This window comes from Zingiber officinale, chromosome 3A (genome assembly GCF_018446385.1).
Source record: "Zingiber officinale cultivar Zhangliang chromosome 3A, Zo_v1.1, whole genome shotgun sequence".
NCBI lineage: Eukaryota > Viridiplantae > Streptophyta > Magnoliopsida > Zingiberales > Zingiberaceae > Zingiber > Zingiber officinale.
The window spans coordinates 98,486,645-98,499,144 of NC_055990.1; positions in this window are offsets into that span (position 1 = coordinate 98,486,645).

The following is a 12,500-nucleotide window of genomic DNA, read 5'->3' on the forward strand; positions in this document are numbered from 1 at the left end:
CTCACACACATCTAAAGTGTATCAAGCACATCCATGTCAATTTTGATGTGAGATATGGGTTTAGGTATCTTAGGCTAAGGTCTCATGCATTTTCTAAACACAAATTTGATCTCAATATCAAAATATGTTTTCATCCTTAAATCAATTCAATTGATTATTAATGCAAGAGATGATGACATGGCATAAAATGGTATCATAAATGAGAACATGTGCCAATGTCATGATGTCATGGCATAAAGTTTGAAACTAAACTAACACATGACATATAAACTAGCCTAAGTATTATCATGACATTTCAAATGATAATAAAATAAATATGATGTCATGGCATGGCATATGGCAACCAATCATGGCAAGTTAGCTCAAATAAAATACCTAAATCCGTATCTAAGTATCCTTAGCCTTAGCTAACTTAAAATCTAACCCTAAATTGCCCATATATCCCTAAGAGAAACCAAAATCCCAATTATGGTATTTCTCTAGGTTTTCCTCAAATTGTGCCAATTAAAATCATTCTTTTCCATAATGGCACATTTTACTCTTTAAGGAGTAAATAATAATTCTTTTTCATTTCCAAAGGTTATCAAGACCTTGAAAATGCTCCTTGAGTGTCAATTTCCTCAAAGTTGGGTTAACTACCCTTCTAATTGAGTTGACACTCTCTAACCCATCTATGGGTAGAGAAGATGCTCCTAGGAACCCAATACCTATTAGAGCTCATTGGGTTCACTAAATATTCACTAGGGATGACTTCTAGCAACTCTCCTAATGACCCTCTTAGGCTTTAAAGCCTTGGTCATTTGGGACTCATCAAGATCAACTCTAGGGTGACTCCTTGTGACCTTGGTGGTGGTCTTCCTAGCCCTAGGTTTTGTTCCATAATTGAATGGAACATTATGATAAGTGGGCTTGACCACTTGGGACTTAGGTTTGTGACCCAAACCCTTTTTGTCCTTGGACATTGGTTTTTGACCCTTAAACCCTAGAGATGACTTCTCCAAGTTCTTAAGAGCCTTTTCCAAAGTATCAAGTCTTGACCTCAAGACTTGATTCTCCTTCTCTAATACCTCAATTTTTGATTTGTCATTTTTCTTTGAGGCATTCCTAGGCATGTGTCTAGTTGATTTGGGATTCCTACCTAGGTTCTCCTTAACCTTAGATGAGGTAATTCTAGGGTTGGCTTTCCTAGTGTTATCCTTATCTAGGCTCACATGTTTGGCACCTAAGCATGTGTATCGATTTCTAATGTTATCATGCTTATCATTATTGACTAGTGCAATAAAATTTCTAGCATGCATCTTACTAGTATTGCACGAATGAGACTTAAATGATACCTTAGGGTTTGCCTTAGCTCCCCCTATAGAAGTGCTCGGTCTCTTGCCCTTGTGAGGTTGCCTCCCCCTCGGACAATGACTCCGATAATGTCCCCTTCGCTTGCATTGGAAGCACACCACGTGCTCCTTGCCCTTGCGTGTCGGGACTTCGGCTACCTTGACCTTTGGCGCCGGTGGAGTCTTCCTTACCCTCTTTGGACACTTACTCTTGTAGTGCCCAAATTCCCTACACTCAAAGCATATTATATGTAACTTATTTGAAATTGAAATGCTTGAGTTACCTAGGTTTGGGGATGGGTGTGAGCTCTCTTCCTCATCCCTTCCGGAGGTAGATGTCTCTTCTTCTTGCTCCGAACTTGAACAAGAGGAACTCTCCTCCTCTTCTTCCTTGGATGTTGAGTAGCCCTCAACTCCCAATTCGCTCCCTCCATGATGTGAGCTACTTGGCTCACTAGGCTCCTCTTCATGGCTTGAAGTGGAGCTCTCCTCATGGTACTTGGCCAAGTTATCCCATAATTCCTTGGCATTGTTGTATTCACCTATCTTACGCAAAATATTAGTAGGTAATGAAAATTCAATTGTTTTAGTTACCTCATTGTTGATCGTGGATTGATGGACTTGTTCCTTTGTCCACTTGTTCTTCTCTAGAGGCTCTCCTTCTTTATCCATTGGAGGAGTAAACCTTCTTGTACACAAAACCAATTCAACATATTAGTCCTAAGAAAATACATCATCCTTACCTTCCAATATGCGAAGTTGTCGTTGTAGAAGGGTGGAATGGTGATGTCTTCTCCGAATTGATCCATCTCTAGCTTTGCTCCCACGGGTGTTGATCCGATGAAGAGCGACCTCGCTCTGATACCACTTGTTAGGATCTTTCGTACGGCTAGAGAGGGGGGTGTGAATAGCCGCCCCAAATTCTCGCGTTTCTTCCTACGATTAGGGTTAGCGCAGCGGAAAATACAATGTAGAAACGACAAAGAAAGAGATCAAACCTCAACGCATCGATGTAACGAGGTTCGGAGATGAAACTCCTACTCCTCGGCGTGTCCGTAAGGTGGACGAGCCCTATCAATCCATCGGTGGATGAGTCCCCGGAAAACCGGCTAAATCAACTCCTTCGGGTGGAGAAACCTCGCCACAAAGTCTCTTGCAACAGCAAGATAAGTGTACAAGAAATACAACAAGAAGCAAGAACAATAAGAATGTAAAACACACACTATCTTGCCTTCGATTGGTTTCATGACGGCAACTTCACGAACGATAGCGGCGGTGACCAGGGGAAGCTCACAAGGCTTCACAGTAGAGAGCTCAAGAAAGCTCAAGCTCAGAAGAAGCGGGGCAAGAGAAGAAGAAGAAGAAGTTCAACAGTGGCTTCTCAACCTCTTTTATAACTGCGAAGAAGACGAAGAAACTAGCCGCGTCATAGAACCGATCGGCCGTGGACCGATCGTGGAAGAGGCTTTGTTGCTCCGATTGGTCCACGCATCGATCAGGAACTTCTGATCGGGGGACCGATCGGGAAGAAGCTTTGCTTTCCGTCCTGATCGGTCCATGGACCGATCAGAATCCCTGATCGGTCCATAGACCGATCGGAACTCCGATCGGTCGGGACCGATCAGCTTAGATCGGTCCCGACCGATCAGCCCTCGCGCCCGCCCTGCTCGCTTCGATCGACTCGATCGGTCACCGACCTATCGTTATCACACAAGATGCTATCGATAGTTACCGATCGGTCACCGCATCGAATATTCATGATCACCGGATCGATCACCGATCGATCCACTCATGGTTTTCGCCCAAACCAAGTTCAAACCAACATCCGGTCAATCTTGACTGTTGGTACATCATGCTTAGCATCCGGTCCCTTGACCTGCTAAGACTCTCCACCAAGTGTCCGGTCAATCCTTTGACCCACTTGGACTTTCCTCTTCGTGCCAAGTATCCGATCACCCTTGATCTACTTGGACTTCCCAACACCGATGTCCGATCACCCTTGATCCATCCGGATTTTCCTGCCCGGCTTCACTCACCGGACTTTCACCTAGCTTCACTCACTAGGGTTTTCACCGCTTCACTCACGATTTCCAATCTGCCTTCACTCACCGGACTTCCAAACCGCCTGGCTTCACTCACCGGACTTTCCAATGCCCGGCTTCACTCACCGGGACTTCCACTTTCACCTAGCTTCACTCACTAGGATTTTCACCGCTTCACTCACCAGATTTCCGGCTTCACTCACCGGGACTTCTCCACTGCTCGGCTTCACTCACCAGACTTTCCCTTGCCTGGCTTCACTCACCAGACTTCCCTGGCTTCACTCACCGGACTTTCCACACCGCCAACATCCCGCTTAGGACTTTCCCACCGCTTCACTCACGGGACTTTCCTCGTGCCAAGCTCCCTGCTTGGACTTCTCCGTGCCAAGTCTCCATACTTGGACTTTTCCAGTGCCAAGTCTCCATACTTGGACTTTTCCCGTGCCAAGTCTCCATACTTGGACTTTTCGCATGCCAAGCTCCCTGCTTGGACCTTTCCAGTGCCAAGTCTCCATACTTGGACTTTTCAGGTCAACCAGGTCAACCTTGACCTACGGTTACACCAATAATCTCCCAAACATCTATTCTTGTCCCATATCAAGAATAGAACTCCCTCACGAGTGTCAAACATCAACATGCAACTCAACTAGGTCAACCTTGACCTAAAGTTGCATCAACAATCTTCCCAAGTCAAACATCAAAATACAACTCGAGTCAAGTCAACTTGAGTCGGGTCAACCAGGTCAACCTTGACCTAAGGTTGCACCAACACTATTAACCCCCCCTCTAGCTACTTTTCGGTCCCAACAGGTGGTATCAGAGCAAGGTCGCTCTTCACAGGAATCATCGCCGGAAGGGGCAAACAAAACAAGCAAAGCTAGAGGGTGAAGAAGTTGGAGCAAATTCATCAAAAGTCAAAGATTTCAAGAAGCTCAACTTCAAGATACAATTCCAAGATGGACTTGGATTTGACACAAGGGTGGCTCCACCGTACACATCCACAAGCTTTGATTCTTGGAAATTAAGAATCGAAAATTTTCTTATGATGGAGATAGAGCAATGGTTTGGTCTTATGGAAGGCTTCGAAGCTCCAACGAACTCAAAGGGAAAAGTCCTCAAGAAAAGCAAATGGAGCAAAGAGCAGATTCAAAGGAGCGAGGCAAATGATAAAGTAACCAAGCTTTTGGTCAACTTATTGCCTAGCCACATTTTGACTCAAATCGGAGAATTCAACGATGCCAAGGAGTTTTGAAGCAAATTGGCAACAATCCATGAAGAACCCTCCACTGTACCAAATCAAGAGGAATCCAAAGAGGGTGACTCATTGGAGCAAAATCAAGAGGAAGAGGACTCCGAGGTTGAGAGATGCTCTACTTCCGAAGAAGAAGTCCAAGAAGCCTCATCTTCAATGGAATGCAATGAAGAGGGCAAGGAGGGAGCATGCTCCTTGTTCCATGTACAAGATGAAGATGAAGAAGCCTCCACCTCTAGGATTGAGGGGAGCAACTTTCGGTGACACCGGATCAAGGAGAAGAAGAAGCCTCCACATTCGGGTCAAAAGAAGAAGAGGATGAAGAAGCTTCCACCTCCACAAGTCAAGCAAAATCAAATGGAGGAGCATCACTATCGGATCAAGAGGAAGCCTCTACATTCACATCACATGGAGGACCAAGTGTCATCCCTACATGTGAAGGTATAAACAATTCAATTAAAAATAAAAATCACATTATATGTTTTGAGTGTAGGGAGAATGGGCACTACAAGAGCAAGTGTCCCAACTTGGCCAAGAAGAAGGGCCAAGTGGCACTCAAGGGCAAGGAGAAGCCCAAGGAGACCATCCCCGGAACAAAGAAGAGCAAGGAGCACATTGTATGCTTCTTGTGCAACCAAAAGGGACATTACCGGAGTCAATGTCCCAAGGGGAAGAAGGCGGTCAAGGCTCAAGAAGGAAGCTCAATTCAAGGGGGAGCCTCCAAGGTAAAAAGAAAGGTAACCTTTATTGAGCTTACCCCTTTAAATTATGGTAAAAAGCATGATATCTCTAATTTATATCATTTCAATGCTATTTACCATAAGAATAGGAAGCATGGATACATTAATGAAAATCATATAGCTCTCTATGCTAAAACTACCACACCTAGGGTTAGGAAGGTAGATGAAATTTTAGGCAAGAACTCTAAGGATTTTAGCTACAAGCCTAGAAACAAAAATACTCATGGACTTAATGGAAAACCAAAAACTAAGGACTCAGTGATGGAAAATCAAGTCTTGAGGTCAAGACTTGACAAACTAGAAAAGACCCTGAAAAGGATGAAAAATATCCTAAAAGGACAAAATGAGCAAAACCTAGGTCTAGGAGTACAACAAGGGTTATCCAAGGGCCATAGAGGTTTGGGATACAAACCTAAAACCAAAAAAGATGTACCTACTTACCATAGAGTTCCATATAGTTATGGAACAAACCCTAAGTCTAGTTGGCAAGCCAAAAATACTAGGGAAGTCATCCCTAAGAGTATTTTTGTAACAAATGTGACTAAGACTTCTAAGAAGTCCAAGAAAGTCACAAAGAAGGTCACAAGGGAAGCAATCCCTAGGGTTGACCTAGAAAATGTGACCAAGGCTTCTAAGAAGCCAAACAAGGTCACTAGGAAAGTATCTAGGGAAGTTATCCCTAGTGAATACCTAGAGCATCCAAGGAGCACCAATAGGTTTTGGGTTCCTAGGAGCATTTTCTCTACCCCATAGATGGGTTAGAGAGTGTCAACTCTAAGAAGAAGGGTAGTTAACCCAACTTTGAAGAAATTGACACTCAAGGAACATTTTCAAAGTTATTATTAACCTTTGAAAATGAAATGGATTTATAATTTACTCTTTGGAAGAGTAATATGTGCCAAAATTGAGAAGTATTGATCTTATTTTAAAATGACACATATGGGGAAAAGACAAGGAAATACCAAGTTGGGATTTTGGTATTTTCTTAGTGCTACTCTTGATGGAAGAACGAAATATGCCAACATTTGAAGAATAAGTTTAATTTCAATTGGCATAAGTAAATCAAGAGAACTCAAATGCCAAGTTAGGTTTTGGCATTTACTTGGCACGTTTAGAGGGCAATCTAGGTCTAATTTTTAATTTAGCTAAGGTTTAAGGATACTTAGATAGATAATCTATGTATTTTATTTATGTTAACTTGCCATGATTTGCTTGCCCATTATATGCCATGACGTCATATTTAGTTTTGTATTCTGCTTTCATGCCTTATTTTGAAAAACACAAAAATACCATGTCATGACATACATACATCATGTAGTTATAGGAAATTTTCTTTTGAAAATTATTTCTTTTTGATGTATGCCATAACATTATCATGCATTATGTTTATTTCCTTAAAATTAAGGACAAAAGGCAGTTATCAACAAGTATCAACAAGTGACATCCTAAGTGGATGTTCAATATCCACAAAACAGCCTAGATAAATATGCATGATCCCTAGATTAGGGCAAAACCAATTTTTACATCTCACAAAGACCCATAAGGAGACTTGCATGTGTTTTAGTGCACATTATATACAAGTGAGATGTTAGGATGATGAACAAAACTCAAGATGTTGATTTAGTGCATTCTTTTGAGTTGCAAGTTCATCAAAATACATAGTTATGTGTGTTCCCATCATTGGGAAAGATAGTGTACAAGTTATGTGCATTACGCCCAAGGAACATGGTGGGATATTGGTTTTGAAAATGATTTTAAAATGATTTTTGAAAATCTTGGTGAAGGCTATCTTTTGATAGTAATCACTATTGAATAGTAAGACACAAACTTGAAGAAAACACTAAAGTTTTTGCAAGTTTTCAAGTTTGTATCAATCTTTGAAAATATGATGTATTTTCTTAGAAAAATATTTTTCCTTGAAAATATATACCCTAAATAATGTCTACACAAATTTTCATGATTTTTGGATTTTTGTAGAATTTTCTAGGGGTTTATGAAGTTGACTGAAATGAAATTTCAGCAACTATCAGACCTCAATCGATCACCCGATCGATTGAAGGGTCTCAATCGATCGGGCGATCGATTGAGAACAGGCTTCTCGCGAACAGAAGCCGTCTGGATCGATCCACCGATCGATCCAGCCTTCCTGAATCGATCAGTGGATCGATTCAGCATGGTCCGATCGATTGGGACCCAACTCCAATCTATCGAAGTTGTTGATTTTGACTGGTAAAGCCTGATTTCAGTATTTTTGAACCATAGTTAGTTTAGGTAACCATTCAAAACCCTTAAAAATATATTTGTATACATAAAAAGGGTGTTATCATGTTGAAAACAAGGATGGATTGGTTAAGGGAGACTAAGTAGAAGTTTAGGTTGAGGTTTGCTTCAAATATTGAATATTTGAACCTCAAAACTTCTAAATTTGGGTTTCCTAAAAGTTTAGGGATTCCAAGTCATTGTTGGTGCAATGACAGAAGTTACCACCATGTCTTCAGGGGGAGGAACTCTTTAAAGACATGAAAACTATTTTTCATGAACCTTGGAAGGTGGTTAACCCTCTTTTCAGAACATGCTCAAGGTTGATCGTTTGAACTTTAGTGGGGAGTGGATATTCTCATTGTTCAAGTGGTTTAAGTTAAAAATGCTCAAGGATGGGCATTTGACTACATTAATGGGGGAATGTAGGGTTAAGGATAATGAAGGGTATGAGACTTTCATTATCGTGTTAATCACAACGAGTGAAGTTGTGAACAACGATGAGTAACTCTTCAGAGGGCGAGTCTCAAAGGGGAGAGTTTTCAACAAGTGATTTGTTGATGTGTGCCCAAAGATGGGGCGTTTGTTGATGTGTGTCAATAGGGGGAGAATGAAGGGTTTAAGTTAGGACTTCATTACCTAGAGGGAGGTTGTCCTCTTAGGAGGAGAATGAAGGGTTTAACTTATGCTGTCATTACCTAGTGGCATGAAGGAGGTTGATGCTATGGGATTAGCCTAACTTAAATGTGGTATTGTCAAACATCAAAAAGGGGGAGATTGTTGGTGCAATATCCCTCAGGTCAAGGCTGACCTGGTTGACCAAGCTTGAGTCTTGGTTTGAGTTTCGATGTTTGACAATACAAGACTTCGATGATATGGACAAGTGCAGGTGCAGTTGTTCATTTGGGGAGATTGTTTGGTGTAATTCCCCTCTGATCAGGGTCTGATCAGTTTGGTTGGAGAAGAGTCAAGTAGGTCAAGGTTGATCAGATACTTGACTGGGAAGTCCTAACTGTGATGTTAGGCAGAATGGAAATCCTGGTGAGTGAAGCCAGGCAGAAGAAAATCCTGGTGAGTGAAGCCAGGTGAAAATCCTAGTGAGTGAAGCCAGGTGAAAGTCCTGGTGAGTGAAGTCAAGCAGAAGAGAAGTCCTAGTGAGTGAAGCTAGGCAGAATGGAAGTCCTGGTGAGTGAAGCCAGGCACGGGGGGAAATCCAGATGGGTCAAGGTTGATCAGACATCTGGTGAAAGTCCAAGTAGGTCAAGGGAGTGACCGGATACTTGACATGATGAGGAAAAGTCCAAGTGGGTCAAAGGAATTGACCGGACACTTGGTGAGGGAGTCCTAGCAGGTCAAGGGTGACCGGATGCTAGGCATGATGAACCAACAGGTCAAGGTTGATCGGATGTTGGTTTGGGGGCTTGAGACTTGGTTTTGGGCAAAAACCAGTAGCTGGATCGATCAGCCGATCGATTGGCTGGAGCCCAATCGATCAACCGATCGATTGGGGTGTCCTTGCGAGAAGCCTTCGTCCCGATCGATCAGTGGATCGATTGGGAGGCAATCGCGAGCGCACATTAGCTTGATGGATCGATCAGTCGATCGATCCAGAGGTCCCAATCGATCAATGGATCGATTGGGAAGCTGCGATTTGTCGCGACAAGCCCTGGATCGATTAGCCGATCGATCCAGGCAAATTCCCAGAGCACAGAGGCGCTCTGGATCGATCCGTTGATCAATCCAAAACCTCCCCGATTGATTGGGAGCAATCCAATCGATCGGGATCCGACCGTTGGCATTGTTTATAGCTGCAGGCATTCGAGAACTTCAGTAGAGCTTACACGATTCATCTCCGATCTTCACTAGTGACTCCACAGCATCTCTTGAGGTTCAGATCGCCAGTTCTTGAAGGATCTTGGAGAGACATCCAAGTCAAGAGGCGAGAACACAAGAAGAAGGAAATGCTAGGGTTAGGGTTTTTAGCTGTAAAACTTGTAAGATTTCTTGTATTTGTTGTTCCCTTTGGGTTCTTCTTGTATTGAGAGATTGTAGGGCTTCTCCGCCTTTGGTAGTTACCATAAAGGAGTGTTATTCATAGTGGAGGGTGTGGGAGTGTGTGGATCTTTGGATTAGTCACCTCCTTTGGAGGTGGATACCAAGTAAATCTACTTGTTAGCGTTGTGTGAGTTGTTTCTTGTTCATTTCCGCTGCACATCGTTGAAGAAACAAGCAACGCCGACCACGAGCACGCGACGAGCTATTCACTCCCCCCCCTCTAGCTACTTTTCGGTCCCAACAGAGTTTGCCGTTGTTTCCAAATGCAACTATTCCTAAGCTTTTGTAAGTTAACTGAGTGAATTTGGTGTGATCCCCAGTATTATATTTGGAGCAACTACTGTCCAATATCCACTTGATTTCTTACAATAGGTAAGAGTTAAGATTAGTTTTATTTTAAGTTAATTAAATTTAAGTTAACTGTTTAAGTTAATTTAAATGCTAAGTTAATTTTAAGTTAATTTAATTTTTAAGTTTAATTTTTAATTTTTGAGTTTAATTTTTTAATATTTTTTAAGTTTATTTTTAAATTTGATTTTTTAACTTTAATTTATAATTTAATTTTTTAAGTTTAATTTTTAATTTGTTTTTTAAGTTTAATTTTTAATCTGATTTTTTTAAGTTTAATTTTTAATATAATTTAATTTAACTTTATTTTAATTTAACTTTATTTTAATTTAATTTTAACTTTAATTTAATTTATTTTATTTTAATTTTAATTTTAATTTTAATTTAATTTAATTTAATTTAATTTAATTTAATTTAAATTATCTTAATTTAATTTGATTTGATTTGATTTAATTTAAATTTAAATTTAATTTATTTTAATTTATTTTAATTTTAATTTTAATTTTAATTTTAATTTTAATTTCTTAGTTATCTCACCCGATCTATGTTTTCAATCAGGGAATTCTATAATTTTGTGAGATGAAATAGGTTCAATTTCAGGGGTTGGTTTAACTTTTTGTTAGATTCAGGTTTAGCTTTGGGCTCAACAAACATGCATTTTTTAGATAAACTTCTGAGCTATGGTGAGTCACCTAGACATCATTAGAGTAACCATGCCTTCGTGATTTTTCAAATAGTTCCATCCACTGAACTTAGTACAAAACCTTGGTCTAACTTGTTAGGATCCGTAAAGGGTAGCTTCAGTTAGTTCTACTAAGTTAAATGCACCAGGTCGAAGCCATATCTTCCTAGACATGCATAGACAGAGCTTCCCTAACTTACTATCATCCAAAACTTCACCAGTACCGTAGGTCAAGTTAAACTTTTGTCTCTTTTTATTCTAATCTTAATTAGCCTGTCGGGTAGGTTACTTTTGGAGGTACCAACTAGTTTAGAGCCTCCCCTGAATTATTGATTAGAACTTTTAAGTTTTAGTTTTAGGTTTATGTCGATTACTTTTGTAATTATAATAGACTTGATGATAGTTTGGGTTTGCGGTTGTTCTATAGTTATTTTTATGATTTAATTTTGGTTTAGTTGATTTAGTTTTATAGTTAGGTTTTTGAATTGGGTTGTTTGATTTTACATAATATATTTTATTTTTAGGTATATAGTATTGGTTAATTCCTACTTGCGTGGTTAGGTACGCTTTTGGAATCCAACCTTTAGTTTGTGTTTTGTTTTGGGTTATAAGTAACATAAATGATTTATTTGTTGAACTGAGCTTGTATCCAAGCCCATATTTGTTGTCTATAGCTTTTTGATTTTTTAGAATTAAATCCAAGTTTTTAGATATAGTTGTAAAATTTTCTAACAACCCTTTAAGTTTATTAATTTCAATTTTTAATATTGAGTTTTCCTCCTCAAGCTTTACAACTTGATTTGGATTTTTAATCTATTCCTTGAGTTGTTGGTTTTCCTCAAGGAGCATTTTAGTTTGATTTTCACTTTAAGTTAATTTTTTATTTAAGCATGCAATGACTTTAAAAAACTTTTTGCTTAAATTAAAGCATACCTCATCAGAACCTTCAAAAACGAGTACAAACTCGTGACTTGATTCGAGTTCGGACCCGTCTTCCGATTCATTCTCTGATTCTGATTTGCGGGCCATCAGCGTGAGGTACCTTCGGTGCTTCTGATCTTTAGCATCCGATTCATCCGATGATTCATCCCACGCCGCCTTGAGTGCTTTCTTCTTGGTTGTTTTATTTTTGCCATTCTTTCGCTTTGGGTACTCGTTCTTGTAGTGACCCTTCTTGTTACATCCGAAGCGGGTCTCATTTTTTGGTTCGTTAGTAGATTTGATCTTCTGCAAGTCATTTCTGCTGAAGTTCTTCTTTCTCCTAGTGAATATTTTTCTTACCAAGTTCACCAGGTGTTCTTCATCTTTTGAGTCTTGGTTAGACTCACCTTCAGATTCAGGCTTGGTTCTTGACTTTTTCTTGGAGGAACCTACAAAAAGAACAATTCCTTTCTCGACCTATTTTGAGTTAGTCTGCTCATGGAGTTCGAGTTTACAAAATAATTCGTCAAGTTTTAATTTAGAAAGATTCTTCGAAATCTTGTAAGCATCCACGATGGATGCCCACAATGCATTTCGAGGAAATGCGTTTAGGGTGTACCTTATTAGATCGCGGTTCTCTATTCGGTGGCTGATAGTGTGAATCCCGTTGAGGATATCCTTTATCCTCGCGTGGAGTTGACTCGCGGATTCTCCTTCTTGAATTTTAATATTAAATAACTTATTTAAGTAGAGATCTCGTTTGGTTACCTTCGCATCGCTGGTTCCCTTATGTAGTTCGATGAGTTTGTCCCACAGTTCCTTCGCATTTTCATGTGGGTCGACGCAGTTCAGTTCCTCCTTCATTAGCCC